This window comes from Alligator sinensis, unplaced genomic scaffold (assembly GCF_000455745.1).
Source record: "Alligator sinensis unplaced genomic scaffold, ASM45574v1 scaffold444_1, whole genome shotgun sequence".
Taxonomy (NCBI): domain Eukaryota; kingdom Metazoa; phylum Chordata; order Crocodylia; family Alligatoridae; genus Alligator; species Alligator sinensis.
This window is the reverse complement of record NW_005841886.1, coordinates 1,749,232-1,766,231: the sequence shown is the minus strand read 5'-3', so window position 1 is coordinate 1,766,231 and position 17,000 is coordinate 1,749,232. Positions and strand designations below refer to the sequence as shown.

The 17,000-nt window shown below is 38.9% G+C and overlaps 1 protein-coding gene across 8 annotated transcripts in view; it reads right to left on the bottom strand.

Annotated features, from left to right (window-relative positions):
- TANC2 (tetratricopeptide repeat, ankyrin repeat and coiled-coil containing 2) overlaps nucleotides 1–17,000 on the bottom strand; it is a 774,525-nt gene that overhangs the window by 544,212 nt on the left and 213,313 nt on the right. Inside the window, exon 1 of one of the 8 annotated variants that reach the window (XM_025196869.1) lies at nucleotides 11,034–11,148. The exons of the other annotated variants lie outside the window; for them this stretch is intronic. The gene's annotated coding sequence lies outside the window, so the exon portion shown is untranslated. Of the gene's footprint in view, nucleotides 1–11,033; nucleotides 11,149–17,000 lie in introns of those variants that run through there. 8 annotated transcript variants of the gene reach the window in all.

Sequence of the window (17,000 nt, the reverse complement as noted above, 5' to 3'; positions counted from 1 at the left end):
CAATTAATAAATTAATGCATATGCCATACATGTAGGAATGGATAGTGATAATCTGGACAACATAGGGAAAAACATATACATTCTTCTGTATATTTATAATTATTTTACTTTAAATACCTCAAAAAATGGCATCTTTAAAATACAGGTGCAAAAACTATTATATTTGTGACTATATACATGGAGAAACATTTTTGTATACACACACACACTGTTTTTAATGAAGTTTATTATTTATATATCTAATAAATTAAATAGTAATGTATACTGTGCATGCATGTAAGAGAAAAATAGTTAAAGCAACCTTAACTTCACATTACTGCTTTGCTGTGTTTATGAAGTTTTATTCACACTACATCTACCATTCAAGGGGTGTGTGTGTGTGTGTACACACACACACACACACACACTCTATAGATGTACAGAAGAGTAAAAGGGCATGTGCATGAGGGAGAGCAAGTGTATTTTAAGCATTTTTTAAAGAAATATATTAACTGTGGAATATACAAAAACAACAAAATAATAAAGAGAATAAAAATAACTGAGTATAATGTCATTTACATAATAAGTATGAATATTTAAATTTGAAAAAAATAGTCCACAAAAACTATGACACAGTGTTCTTTATTGTATTATTATATATGCTTGTGGATTTTAAAGGATTAAGAATTTAAGTCAAGTCATCATTTACATTTTCTGAAGTCTTTTTTATCTTAGAATCTCTGTGAATCTGTTTACCGTGTTTGAAGCTGTCAAAAAATCTTTACAAATAATACAGAAAATCTTGGGCTGCAGGGTTGATAAAATATATCTAGATCCTACTGAGAAGATTTTCTTATTATAATTTTGATAGTGGTTTTTTATCTAATGAATCTTTAAGACCCTGTTAAACCATGTTGTTGTCTACCTCTCCTCATTCATTTCCTCCTACTTTCCCTCCTCCTGCCTACCAAATGTACTTCCTTCCCAACCAGCTACTTCATAATCTTCTCCCACTGCAGTCTTCATACCATTTTCCATACAACTGTACTCCTGAAACAGGCTTTTGCTCCATGCGCATCAGATGACCTCCTTTCTTCTTTTACTCCTTCCGCAAAAACATTTCATCTGCAAAACCTGCACAACTCAAACTGAGTCTTAAACCTGCATATATTTTGCCTGAAATGTAATCCGTCTGTTTTAGATGCAAGATCCTTGGGATCACAGACTATGGACCTTTTCTTGTGCCTCTACCATTCCCAAACAATCTCCACAATCACCTTTAAAAAAAAGTAAGTACTACAGTAATCTTATCAGGTCAACACAGACTAGGGTTGTTCATAAAATTAAAGAAACTGCATTGATTTTTCCCATCAAGCTGCAGGAACATATTCTAAACATGTAACAACTCTGTTGTGTATACATGCCGAGTCACTCTTCATCCTGCAGGGTCTCTCAAGGAAAGTCTAGAGAATCAACACATTTTATCTAACCCAGTTAAGCAAAACAGAGGCAGATATTCAGGTCATTAAACAGCAATGGAAATGGGCATCAAAGTCTGTTTAAGTCAGAATATATGAAGCATTTTTCCTTCCTCCTTTTCTTATTCTAGGCATACACACAAAAAAAGAGAGAGAATATTACAATACCTATTTGTAACATACTGATTCCAATAATGGACAGTTTGTTCATAATCCTTGCCCTACCATACCAAAACACTCTATTATGCTTGGTAAACAGTGCTACATTGTTTAGCTGCTTTTCCCAGCAGGAAATCAGATGATATCTAGATAATGAAATGTATTTCCCTGTATTAATTTCTCCAAATATGTTTCTTTCAGCTTCAGACACTTTTTAGCATAATCCTTGGTGTCTGTCCAGCATATGGAAAGCAATAACTACTGGAATGACTACAATAGCAGTCATCATTCAGAGGGCCATTTAGCAACATCCATTCCTATCACTGCTGATAAAGATAGTTGCAAGATAGAATTTCCCATCTTCCAAGACACTGGGAGACAGGGTCCCTGAAAAAGTGACTCTTGAATTTACTGATACTCCATGAGATGACAGTGGAATTTTAATCTGTGACCTGCAGTGTTCAAAGCATAAGCCAATGATTCCCAGAATGTGCCACAACACATTACTGTGCCATGAGAACAATGGAAGTGTGCTGCAAGATCTCTCTGTGTGAGGGGGTAAATGCTCTCCTCACCCATCTAGCACCCTGTACCTGCCCTAGTTACTCCAGCAGCACCTGTGGTGGCTGCTCCTCTACGGACTGCTGCTGCTGCTGCCTTCCCTTCCCCTTCCCTGCTTGGAGGCAGCCTGTGTCAGCCCCCTCCCCCTGCCCCTGCTCCCTGCCAGAAGCATGGTCTGCTATGAGCAGGCAGACAGGCAGGTAAATGGACAGAGCCATGCTTTGCAGCCCAGCTCATCCCCTTCACTCCTCCCATGCTCCCAGGGCCAACAGGAGGCACTGTGGGGGTGGTCACCAGCATGAGCCCCTGCAGGAGCAGCCTTAGCAGTGGGAACTACCCTTGGCCCCTGCAATACTGATCGTGGGTTGGCAAGAGGCAAACAGCGGAAAGAGCAGGGCATAGAAGGGTGAGGTCCCTTAGGTGGTACCACCTAGATCAGTGATTCTCAACTTCTTTAGCATTAAGCCCCCCCCACAATCTTTTCTGAATTTAGATCTCTCTTGGTGGTTTTCAACTGGGATGCTGCAAAATTCAGAGAAGTTATGGAGGGATGCCTTGAGGCTAAAAATGTTGAAAACCATTGTTACAGAGATTAATGCTTTTCTTAAAGAAAAGATATATTTTGTTTCATTTTTTAACAATACATCTCAGCACTGGTATGATCTGCTCTGGCAGGGAAATGGAATACAGCATGTGTTCCGAAAACACGCGCACACACACGCATGCGACCCCTTTTTGGATGTACGAGTTAAGTGTGCCACTAATTCTAATCCAGAAAAGGTATGCCCCAAGGACCAGAAGTCTGGGAAATACTGGTATAAACCTCTGCTGCTTAAGCTTCAAATAAAAATGTAACTAGCTTACAACTGTAGTGGAATACTACCCTTTTAAAAACCACTTTTCTTAAACTACAGAACAAATAAGCGGAAAGGCTTTCTGCATTGCAACTGATATTTACCAAAATTGTGAAGATCTTAAATGTAATAACATTAACACAAGAGCCATGAATCTTTTGATACGTCGTGGAAAAACGTGGGGTTTTGTGTTTTTTAGACTGAGATTTTCTGCTTTTTTTCCTGTGGATCCCTGCTCATCATTGCTTTTTAGCTGGTTCTCAGACATGTGGAACACCCCTGTCTCCCATCCCTCTGAAAAGTGGTTAACTGCAGAGATATTTCTAAATGGTAAAAGCTAAATTATAAAGGTACAATCAACTAAAGGTCAACCAATAATTCATCTGCTTCTAAGAAAAATTGTTACAGCCCTGTTCACCTAAAACTTGTACTATTTAGCAACACTAACAGATTATATTGGCATTGTAAGAGCTATTTTTTTTTATTTCATAGAGTATAGACTATGTCTTTGTATTAGACAATAAATGTAGACTCCACTGAAGACTGAAGTGTTATAAAACGTCAGCATAAACTAATTTCAGAACTTTAAAATGGTTCCACTGATTTTTTTATCTTTTGACGGTCTTTGCACCTCTGAAGCGTGTGTGTGTCTGTGTGTAGGCTTGCAGTACAGAAACCAATGACAGATGCAAGTCTTTCAATCAATAGATTCTCAACGAGTAATATATAGTTTGAAAAGTTGAAAATCTCTCCCAAATCTCATTTTGGTTTTTTGTTTTTACCAATATTACAAAAAAGTATAACTAATAAAACAGTACTTTTACAGGTTTTACCCTGCTATTACTTCAAAAAAATTATGTTCCGTTACCTTATATAACATGCAAGATCATTATAACCTGAAAATACAATTTTTTTTATTTTTTTTTTTTTACCTAAAAGCCCCTGGGACAAGAGGCATCCTATTGAAGATGTACTTCCCTGATAAAATTGCTGTTGGACTAGAAAAGGCATATGCTAAGTGCCTGGAATCTGAAATGATATCATGTTAAAAACAAAAGTAACATACTTAAATATTCATGAGTTTTTAAAATAGATATTAGCCTCCTTATAATTGTCATCAAAAGATGTTAAAATAGTCACTGGGCGTGTCCACACATACATATTTACTGAGTAGTAATGTAAATTACTGCACAGTAACTGAAAATCACTGTGCAGTACAGGGGCACATCTACACGTGCACTCCCGTACTGCGCAATAACTACAGAGGCTTACACCTACTTGGGCATAAATTTGCTACTGGCATGATGCACGTAGCAAATGTATGCCCAATTGTTACTGCACAGTAATGCACGTGTAGACACATTACTGTGCAGTAACCAGGGGCCCTCCCTGCTGGGTCTGCCCAGCCACTAGGGGGCCAGCTGGAGCCCAGCTCCAGGGCTACTGGCCCCTCCCCCTCCCCCAGGGCTGGGCTGCTCTCTGGCAGCCCCCAGCTGCATGGTATAAAAGCCTGTAGCCATTCTGTGCCCTGGGGCACAATGCACAGGAGTAAGTTACTGTGCAGTAACTTTACTGTGAAGTAAATGCACATGTACACATGCCCACAATATATTAAGTTAAAGGTCCAAACACTATTAGTTAAAATGTCTAGTTAATATTTAAATATTGTAAGGTTTAAAGAATGTTGCCAATACCAACATGGACCTAGGATACTTGATCAGAGCAAGGAACCAAATGAATAGGACTGAGTAACTGCAAGGTAATAATTACTATTCTAATTTTCTGCAGAAAAATTATCAGTGTAAACAGTAAGAAATGGTCTCTAGTTTTTATTTTTCCAAAGCAAACTATTGTTCTCTTGAATTAACTGAAATTTACTGAATCCTTTAACATAATTTATATCATTACTGACAAGCCCTGTTTGTTTAAACACACAGCCCTTAATTTAATCTGAATAAAACAAAAGTTTACAGTACTGAAAATAAACTGTATTAAAACAACTATTTAAAGATGAGAAGTCCTGATGTGCACACGTGGTCTGCCAAACAAATGGGACGAAGATTGATTACATCACCTACACCTGTAATATTAGCACAGTAAGACTCATGGTAGGACAAACTTCAATGTTTTTCTAAATAGATCACTGCCTACTTCACAATATCAAAGATCTCACGCCTTGGACAAAAATAACTGAAATTATCACAACTCATCCTTAAAGCTACAGGGCTACGGGCAGCAGTGGTTTATGACGAGCAACTTCCAACACACCTACAGGCTTGGGGGCACCAAATTGACTAGCACCGCAAATGAAAGGGACCTGTGGGTAATAATAGACCACGGTATGAATATGAGCCGGTAGTGCGATGCTGTAGCCAGTGGGGCAAATAATACTCTGGCATGCAATCGATACAATCTCCAGCAAAACCAAGAGGGCGATTCTTCTGCTCTACTCAGCACTGGGGAGACTGCAGCTGGAATACTGCATCCAGTTCTGGGCACCACACTTTAACAAGGACATGGACAAGCTTGAGAGACCCCAAAGAAGAGGCACACATATGATCAGTCTTACACAGCAAGCCATACAAGGAAAGGCTGAGGGATCTGAGACTCTTCAGCCCAAGGAAAAGAAGGCTGAGAGGGGACCTGGTAGCAGCTTACCGCTACACTTGGGGAGCACATCGAGGGCTTGGTGAGCAACTGTTCAATTCAGGCTCAACATTAGGAAAAACTTATTTACAGTTAGGGTGCCCAGACTGTGGAATAAGCTCCCTCCAGAGGGGTGCAATCGCCTACCCTGGAAATCTTCAAGAGGAAACTAGACAGTCACCTTGCATGGGTCAATTGACCCCCAGTTATCTTTCCTGCTTGGTGCAGGGGGCTGGACCCAATCATCTTCCAAGGTCCCTTCTGGCCTTACAATCTATGAATCGATGAATGGGATGAGAGAGGTACCAACTGCCACAGCTACCTTCATGCCACCAGCTTTCATCTTAGTCACACCACAAACCCACTGTCTACAGCTAAGCTCTATGTTACAACCATATCTGCTCTGATCCCACCAACTGGAATGTACACTTTAAGAATCTGGAACAGGGATGCCCAATTAAAATGCAATCCCAAAACTGTAGCCACTCAAAACAACAAAGCAAGACTCAGATTTTGTTCCAACCTGTTACAATACCAACCCTGGGACAAAGGAAATCAGAATCTCTTTGGCTGTCACCTAAGCCCTGAGCTTGAATGCCTTATTCATATAATTAATGAACTCTTAATGCTCCTGGAAAAAGTCAATAGTCTCCAGGTAGCCATGCAGGACAAACCTGTCCTAGCTTATAAGCAGCCTTCCAACTTCCAATGGAATCTCTCAAGCAACAGGCTATCTAACTCTAATTCTTACTGAGGCACCAAGCCTTGCAACAAAGCTGTGCTTCTTCATCAATACAGACCACCTTATCACTGGACACAAAAACACAAATAACAACTTCCAAGGTTCATTCACCTGCAACTCATACATTCCATTACCTGCTTACAGTGCCCCTCTGCTGTCTACATTGGACAGACAGGATGATTCCTACGTGTAAAAATGAATGAGTATAGATCTGACATCAGCTCAAGAAAGACACAAAGGCCTAACTGCAGTGGAACTTTTGTTAAGCTGGAATGATGAAGTAGGAGCTAGACTAAGATCAATTTATTTCAGATATAGCAGTTATGTCAATACCATTGACTCAGGCTGCTCCCAAATTCACACATCAACTATCCAAATTAAAAACCCTTTACCTCACTGCTCAGCTGCAATCTGGCCTATGCCCAGAAACTCTCCTGAGAATCAGGCTTGAGGACAAACTTCTTCCTAGTCAATCCTCTACAGTCAGTCCACTACCCATTCACCCAAGCACTGACAGACACAGCAGATGAAATCCATCCCCACCCAACTTCCTTTACTGTACTTCCTGTTTCTATTACCTATAATCAGAGTCAAGCACAGAACAAGAGACAAGTAGTAGGGAGACCAATTCTGAAAGAGCTCTCCTCAAGCCCTTGTAGGAATCAATCTGTCCTCTACTTGTCTTCCTTTAGCTGGAGTATAGCTAAAGGTAATATATGTGGTAATGGCCAGCTGTTGAGCCTTTGGTTTTTTAAGGACCATCCTCATGGTCAATCCTAAATAACAGCACAGACCTGCTCTCAAGGGCCATCAAGTGGAAATTAATTATTGTCAACTTGAGCTAGACTTGGACTGGAAAAGATCCATGTTGACCCTAATCCTCTGAGTCATCTAGTCCACCCAATATTGCAACACACTATTTATTAACCTATTCACAATAGTGAATTCTCCAAAGAAAAAGCACATTTTTCAAAAGGCACATAACAAGCATTTCCCTAACTGAAGGACTTCTCCAAGAGGAAGAAAATCCAATGCATGTAAAGTCATTAATGCAATTTGACCTGTCACTTTAAAGAGACACTGTGAAGATACTCCCAACTCCTGAATAATTCAAATTATTTATAAGTCTGAAAGTGAAATTTCCTCACCAAAACAGCTTCTTCCAATATATACAAACACAACATTTAACTACTTAAAGGATTTTTGTCTGTGCCATGTTTTTTCCTTTTGTTATTGTGGTTGTTGTTAAAGAAAACACTGCAGTCTTTGCATTAAAGAATTGCATGCTGCATGCTCTACTTCGCACATAGCACAGCAGCTCTAAGCCTGGATCAGCTTTTCTTGACAAAATACCTTAAAGGAATACTAAAAGCAGTCCCTAACTACACAGCAGAACATTTATGTAGCTTCTAATTCTAAGTGAAAACTTTGTTTTTAAGTAGCAAGTGAGGATTTGTTTGCAAATTTTCTTACATAAAGACTGTTTTCTTCTCTTCCATTCCAATAACATCTGGCCCAACAGCCAGAAAAATAATTGTATTTTGTTTAATTCCCTTTCAATGAAAATATCTTAATTGCAGACAGCTCCTCATGCGCAATTCTGCAGCACTAATATCCACCAGCCATTTTGTTTTTAGCATGTAACACTAGCAACCAGCTGTCTCCAGCCTGCTTCTCTATTAGCATATCAGATAATTTAGAAAAATCAGCTTAGAAGCAGTAATGGCTGATTTTTATCATGGGGAATATACATATGCTCCTGCTACCTGATTTTTCCATTTCTCCTTCATTCTGCTCTACTAGCTTTGACTCAGCAAGTTCTCTTTTTTTCCTTTTTTTTTAATATTCACCACTAATTTATCAATGCTATTTTCACACACACACTGTAGTTTTTCCACTGTATTAAAACAAAGGTTGAAGCACTGTGATTTCAAACAGAAGAACGTTCTAACTATAAGTCATTTCAGAGTATATCTAATCTTATAAATATTTAAAATTAAAGGGAAGAAGGCATACATTTGGTCAAGTAATTATGGCCGTATTTCACTAGACCAGTTAACCATGAATAATAAATATGTAAAAGCTAACATGCATTATTCTCTCTCCTCAAGGGTGTCACTAGTAGGCAGCAGACAGAAAACAATTCTCCACCTGTTTTGACTGCAACATCCTGCTGTTTGAATGCCAATTACAATGTGGTCTAATAAAAAGTGTCACTGAAGTCCAACGTGACAAGTTTCTACAGCCAAATTTTAAAAATTCGGAGGCTAAAAGCTAATGTTTTTCTTCAGGAACCTTCTGTCCCCAGTGTAAGGTTCTCCACCATGCCATACTTCCAAAATCACAGAGCTGTGATTATCCTGATTTTCTCTAACAACTTTACTTTGTTTCAATCATATGTACATGGGGAATTCATTTATCTGGTATAATCTGGTCCACTGTAGCATGTTAGAATATAATGCAATGCTACATTTAAGCACTAACAAGCAAATTACAAGGCATTTCCTGATTAGGGGGAAGTGACTGGGCTGAGAGATTAAATAGTCCAAAGGAAACATCTAACGGCAGCAATCTTTACTATTTGAACTTTACTTTGATGTTAAAACACAACAAAAATAACATCTTCAGACCCTTTCTGCTGTTACCATTCCTTTACACTGACGTGGGAGCACATAGGTAGGATGGTTCCCATTATTGCTGTACCTTGTAAATGAACCAATCACATTCCTTTGTTTCATCTGCAAAGCTCCATCAGTGTTATATAACATTTTAGAAACATGAAGATATCTAAGAATATAGTATAGGAGATCCCTAATAAGCAGTACAGTATATATGGAAGCATGCTGTTACTATTCTTAACATCTTTAGTTCTCATACCTTGCTTTTGATTTCATGTCAGAGTTACAAGTGAGTGGCTTCTGTAAAAAGTAATACCAGATGATTCAGGCATTAGGGGCACAACAGAAATATCCTTCTTCTTCTCAGAAAATTCTACCGAGCATATAAAATGTAGACTACACAATACTGTTATATTAAGACTAATGTTTTGTGCCTGAAACTACATGCTCGCTATAAAAGAAATGGGTGGGGATTGAGCAAGTACAACAAAAGAACAAAACAACTGATTGCACTGATGAAAAAAATGCATTACAATTCCAGAAGAACTGACAAAAAATATCCATGCCTAACCCTGAAATAAATAAATTATGCCCTGTGAAATACAGTATTTGAACTGCCTGGCTAGACACTACATTTCCTCACCCAAGGAAAAAAAAAGGATTTTCACTGCAAAACTTTGTAATAATTACATATATAGAACAGTTGCAAACACACACAGTCTCCAAGAATCAAGCAAATGCAGTACTGGCACCGTATATTTTCTTCACATATTTAATTTTTGTATTTGTTGCATTGTACAGGCATAGCATATTATTCTTTATCTTAAGACAAGGGACAACCTAATTATAAAAATTATACACCACATATACTAATATGTCCTCTGTATTAACTTCATATGACAATGCACTATTGCTTAAAATCTTTCCCTGTAGACTTTTTTTCCTACAATATTAACACATTTCAGCCCAGCCGCTCAAGAGCACACCCAGCTGTGGCCAGTGATCTAGTGCTTTCTTCACACTCTCAGTTCAATAGCATCTCCTGTCCAAAGCTTGTGAATCAGCAATATGCTAGCACAGGTACCACAGACACCAATGCTAAATAAAAATCTAAGTTTATTAAAATAAAACAAAACAAAACAGATTCTTACCAGAAATATGACAGTGATAAAGTAAGAATAGTTCCCTCAATTATATAATATATTGCAACTATACTTTTTATTGATGTTTTGTTTTTAACATTATTTGGATTAACTATCTACTTTATACAAGCTAAAAACTAAGATTTAATTTGAGTGCATAAACGCAAAAGACAGTTTATTAAAACCTTCACATTTCTGTGTCCTTGGTTTCTTTGACTCTTGTCCTAATTCCTCTTCCTCGCTGTGTGCAATGTCTCAGATTTTTATATATATTTTCCTTTTAAAAATCAAAGCCCTTTTATTTATAATAAGAACTAAACTGTGTTCTCCTGTCATCAATAAAAGATGAAGTGTCAACTCACGTTCATTCCCCTGATTTTCTGTCTCAGCTGAGAATTTTCTACTAATGTTCGGTAGTATTATAAAATAAACAAAGAAAAACAAGAAAAATAAAGGCGGCAAAGAAATGGGGAAATAGATATAGAGATTATGAGGGAGAGAGATTTGCAGTATCTGTTATACATTAAAAAAAAAGGAAATGCACATCTTTTATTACCTTACGATATAAAAAAAAGACATCTCTCTTTGTAGTATTAAAATGAAAATCAATGTTTTTACAAAACAGGCTATACATTTCTTAACGCAACACACAGAAACATGCACACACGTGTCTGATTATTTCTTTAAATCCTCTACATGCAGTCCATGTAAATCCATGCAATATTAAATATCCCTATCCAACCGCCCATAACTGCATTTTGAAACAGACAGAAAAGCACAACACATCCTAAATTCTACCCAATCCCTTAATCTTTCTGCATAATTTCCTCTTTCATTCAGGGATACAAACCCACCTCTGGATCATGTTGAAGGTTATTCTTTTCTAACCCACAACACACTGCACCATTTTGTCTCCTGGACAGTAGAGAAACAAGCAGAATAGCAGTGAAGGAGCGTACTGGAGTCAGCAGTCAGTGCCAGCCTCATACTGCAGTCTGTACACTGAACGCAATGAAACCCACAGGTGCCTACGTAAAAGCACTCCAGCTGCAGACAGCAACTTAATGTTTCCTCAGCAGCAGGGTCTGTGCTCTACTTTCACTTTTCATTAACCCATTGCAAACTCAGAATACTGCACAGCATTCTCCTCTTAAAATATTCAAGACAGCTATCATTTCAAACAGTTTAATGTAAATTGCATTTGAGGGTTGACCTCAGAATTCAAAAAGTGTGGTTCAAAAGAGTAAACATTACCATGCACAATAATTTCAGTGCATATTATCATTATTTCTGTGCACGTTACTTCACCCTTGCCTTAATTGCTAAATCAAATATATCATTTTTATACTTTCTTAGGAAAAAATAAATACATACACATTACACATCAGAAATGCAGTACAAGTAAAACTCTGTATCAGGGACTAAATACTGTATTTGGTACTAGTGCATGTTCTAAGGTCTCCCATGGAGTAAGCCATCTGCCTAGAGGTGAACCCACCACTGTTTGCAATATGGAAACATTCTAATTAGTGAGAAAAAATATAAATGTGGCATTAGACAACAGCACATTTTAGACAAATTAAACTCCACCCATTTACCATACACATTCTTCTTTTGCAAAGAAAGGTCATTTGAAATACACAAGGACAATTAATTGTGTTCTGCACTTTTCAAGAAGATTACAGTAGAAACAACCTGAAAATCATTAAGAATAAATATTGTCAGTTGTGACTGCCTGACTAAATGACTCACCGTCCTTTGAAAAGAATTTTGTGACTAACCTCTCTCATACACAATTAAGTTACACCAGCTAGTTGTTACATTTCAACAATTAAGTCCAAACAGAAAAAATAAATGAGGCAGAATTTATAATTTTACTAAGGAATATTCAAATTAGGCTACAATAGGGCTAATGCAATTCATCTTGCATGCAACTGGCATGACACTGCAGCCAAAAAAGATGAAAAGTCTGACACCTGCTGGACCTACATATAATGGTACACATATTCTACAGACCTGCCCCCCCAAATTAAAAGTAATTTGGCAGAATAATGTAAAATCTAGATAAGGCAGTAATATTATTTATTATCATTTATAGTACTGAAAATTAAACTGCTAGCTGTCACATGCCTCAAAAAAATGGATACCATCTCCATCCCAAATAGCTTACAATTAAAATTGTAGACAAATCAGAATGAGAAAAAGCAGAGTGGGGAGCAAAACACTGCACAAAGAACATGTTCATCATCTTTCCTCTTAGGTACTTGTGATTATTTATGCACAGTACAATTCAACACCCAAAACAATTAAATAATGCGACAAGCTAAAAATAAATCAGTGTCCTGCCAATAACTTACAGAATTCCAGGAGATGGACTACTAATTTATAACACTTCAAGCACCTACCAGGAATGCAGACCTATTGTACCTGGCAAAACCCCATAACTAGACACAAGAAAAGAAGGAAGAGGGCCATCCTGTGTGTTACTCCAGTGGTACTGCAACTTCTAGCCCCACAGGCCAGATGAGTGGTGTAAGATTGGTCTGCAGGCAGGATCCAGTGTGAGGTCAATGCATAGGGTTGGTCTGTGGGTGCAATCCATGATGCCAGCTTGGCCCCAGGTGCTAGATCTTGGTACACAGGAACCTGCACCATATATCCAGCCCGTACACCCAGAGTTGAGCACCACTGGGACAGACCAACGGAAATTGTTTTTTAATGTGGTTTAAAAGGCCTGGAACCTGCAGCAATTAATGGTCACACCACTGCCCTGTCCCCTTCCTACCCACCAAAACTCCAGACATATGGGATGTCCCATGGGTTAGATGACCAAAGCCAGGGTATATATGCACCATTATAGACTATAATGACAGCCAGAGGATGGGCACCACTGTGTCAATCCAACATTTTACTTGTTAAATCACTACCACAGGAAGCAGTCGATCAGATTCTACCTCCCCTTCACACAGAAAAGATTTGAACCTCTATCACTTAGGCTTCCAGGTACAAGTTTCTGTTCATCAGGCCACAGGTTAGGCATTATATAAGTACCCTCTCCAGCAGTCCTTCTGGGCAACCAAGAAAGGGAAATACATGGGGCTAGGAGGAAAAAAAACAAACTAGAGGGTGTGTGTTACTGAGATGGATGCTACTCTAGAAGGGAGGATCTCAGTTTTAGCTTGGATCACTGTTCACAGGGGGTAGAAAATTCCCCATTGCTCTTTATCCATTTTATCTAATGACTGTTAAATGCGAGGTGCACTAATTCACCTCCAAAGGAACCACTAGAGATGCTTGACATGTGCCCTGGTAGTTAGAGTCCTATGCTAAGAAGTCAAAGTTATTAAAGTCCAAACCCATCTGGATAAAGTAGGTCTAGAACCTGGGTCTTCAGGCTAACCTCTTAGCTACTGGATAACACACAAGAGGGCCCTCCTGGGCTTTGCAAGGTTACAGTTTTGGAACTTATACCCAGGTATGCAGGTTTGGAGATGCATATCTGCCCAGCCAAAGCATAGCTCTGCACATGCTCTACATGTACCCGCACTCAGCAACCAGATAGACATTTATGCATCCACACTGCATTGTGGGTAGAATTGCAAACTATAGTTCAGTGCCAAAAATGTTGGGAAACCAACATTTGGGCATGGAAAGTGAAACAAAATTCTTTCCATTGATTTTTCTGCTAAAACTACCAAAATATAGTATAAGGAGAAATAGCCAATAATAATACAGATTTTACGAAGTGGGGAGAATGACAATAAAGTAAAATGTAGTAAGGTACTGTCTGCCAGAATCTGACAGGCTCAAATAAAGAGAGAAGATTGATTCTTTTTTAATAGGATATTTGGAGAGTAGAAGATTCACTAAATACACTCCAAAATGAAAGCTGGGCCAACTGTAAATGCAGAAACAAAATCATATCACTACCAATTCTCAAAACCAACAAAAAATGCAAAATGAAAAGCAAAACAATTTACTCAAATACTGACAGAGGTCCAATTTATGGAACTGTGCCTAGATCTACAAGGTCTGAACCTGGCAACCAAATGGGAGACTTACCAAATATATATTATTAATATTTAGTTATTAATTTATTTTTTTACTATTTATAAAACATTTTACTCCATTAGTAGGCACCAACCCTGTGTATTGGACACCATTGTGACATATGAAACTGACAATCATATGCAATTAGCTACTATAATGTACAGATTGCTCACAATTACTCCAATATAACTAGCAAACTAACAGTAAGTAAATTGATTGATTCCCAGTTTTTGAATGCAGTAGTTGCCAAATCAGAATACTGGCAGGTCAAGTAAGGCAAAGAAAACTCATTGCTGGCCACATTTTACACCACATGACTGCACATACCTACCCTTTGGTATTCATTCACACAAATAAAAAAGTAAAGAAAGAAAGTAGGCAAATTTTTACCAGTCTTCAAGGGCTTATACAGCACTGTTGGAGATGACAGCTTGGTATTTCAAGCTACAATATGGGACATGATGCCAACCTACGATCTATGCTCCTGGAATCTTAAAGGATTCAAAAGTTAATCTCACAAGTGAATGGAAGCAAACAGACACTCCATGTCACTTACATGCTTCATTTTTAGAACAATTCTTTTACACTTTAATTTTTTACACCGATTTGAGACATTTACACCAGCGTAGGGGTTTATATAATCTGTGTAGCCCTTTTTTGATCCAGTGCAAAGGCTGACTACATGACAGTAAATGTGTTGTGTATCCAAGCCCTTAGGCTTGTTTAATCCATAGAAATGTAGACAGGAATGCTTAGCTACAATTATGCCACCAGCACACGTGTGGTAGAGATACTATAGTAAAATATCATTTTGGAAACAAAGTGGGAGAATCCCATGCTGCAGCATCCAAAGCTGTAGTGAAAATGTTACAATGCTTACATATAAACCAATAAAAAGTATAATACTTGCTGGTAAATTAAAAAGACTATGTCTGGTGAGGGATGAAAACATGGCAGAGTCATTTGAAGCAGAAATTCCAGTTTAACTGTCGATAAAGAAGAGTAGGACTAATGGTTACATCAGAGAGCCTCAGCTACCCAAATTGCTGGAAATGGTCATTGCTGGTTAGCAAAATACAAACAGAAAACACTGCATTTGGTACATGACAGAGAAAATGGGTATTCCATATTTATGCTTTAACTTTTACGGATGATCTGATAATAACATGAAATGCTTGTGATAATATAATCAAGGCCTGAAATAAAAGAGTATTAATTTGAATAATTGGCTCTTAGCACTGACTTTCAAATCATGAGTGAGCAATGGTTGTTGCACTCTCCTCCACAGCAGAACACTGGATAACTGTCTGGAAGGCTTCTCTCTTTCCCACCCTTGCACACCATAATGCCAATATGTAAAGCATTGTACTAACATATAAAACAACACTTTTTAAAATTATTTAATTTATATCCACGGCCAAATTAGCCATAACTAATTCCAAATCCAAGTGTCCAGAACCAGAAGTGGCCCTACTGCTGGCAACCATCCTCCACCCGCACCTGGTGCTTCAGATGTTTCCAAAACCTTTGGTGGGCATCCTACTTGCAGGCCCAAGCCTGGAGGCTTGGGGTTCGGATGCCCCTGAGTTTTGCTTGCCATTAGCCATAAGCCCTTGGAGCAAGCAACGGAGGAGACTTTCATTTCCATAAACTGGGCTTAATGCCGCTGCACCTCGGCAGCTACTGAACCACGCCAGAAGAGCAGCTCTCCTGTGATGTGGTTCAGGAAAACTGCTTTCTTGGATACAGATACATGGCATTTCCCCTGCCAAATTAAGAAGCCACTACACTTGTCTTGAGCCTTCAAGAGGCAACACATAAGACTACAAAGAAACCGTAATAGGCTAGGGCAGGCATGTCAAAGGTATGACTTGTGGGGCTCCTGGAGAGGATGGAAATTCAAGGGAAGGGCAAGCAGGGGTGGAGGCCGCCACTGAATTCTCGTGTCTGGAGTCCTGCTGGGGCATGTGTCAGTGACAGAGGGGCAAGCAGCAAATGTGTTAATCCCTGCAGCTCAGGAATCCACAGCGGTTAACCCTTGTCATTCATCCCACCACTGAAAATAGGTGTGTGGCCAGCAAGGCTCCCTGCAGTCCATATCCATAGATAGGTGTGTGGCCAGCAAGGCTCCCTGCAGTCCATATCCATCCCACAAGGAGCCCAATGATTTGCATCTTACCTAGGCTGGGGCAAGGGAGCATGACACACCTGAGTTATGGTATTATTCCTCCAACAAAGCAGCAGCATTGGATTAGAATAACTGCCCCTATACTTTTTCCTCTTTGTAGTTCCTGACATACTAGACATGCTGGGAACGGGCTGTGAGGGAGAATGCTCACAATACTGTTCCCTGAGCTACTCTAACTTATGCCAGGGAAGTGTTTTGGCCCCAGCAACAGCCTAAACTACAGGCAAAAAAATACTTTTGACTCTAGACTGCCTCTTGTCTTCAGTACTGCTCAGGACAGACTGTACCCTATTTTATTTTTATTTTTTAGTTAACGGAGAAACCCAAAAGTGTTCAAATTACCAAAAGCATAAATGTAACTTTGCCCAAAACAGAATACTCAAGGAAATATTATATGCTGTTGATCCCCAGTACAATTAACTCCAATAGTCTATACATAGAAATTCTTATCTCATGACAGCTAAAGTCAGTAGTGCAGTGGTGCTCAACCTTTTCTCTCCCGTGGGCTAGAAGGGCAGTGCCTAGTCTGACCACAGACTGGATGATGGCTGTCCAGCCATGTGGAGGGGAAGAGGGGGCAAAA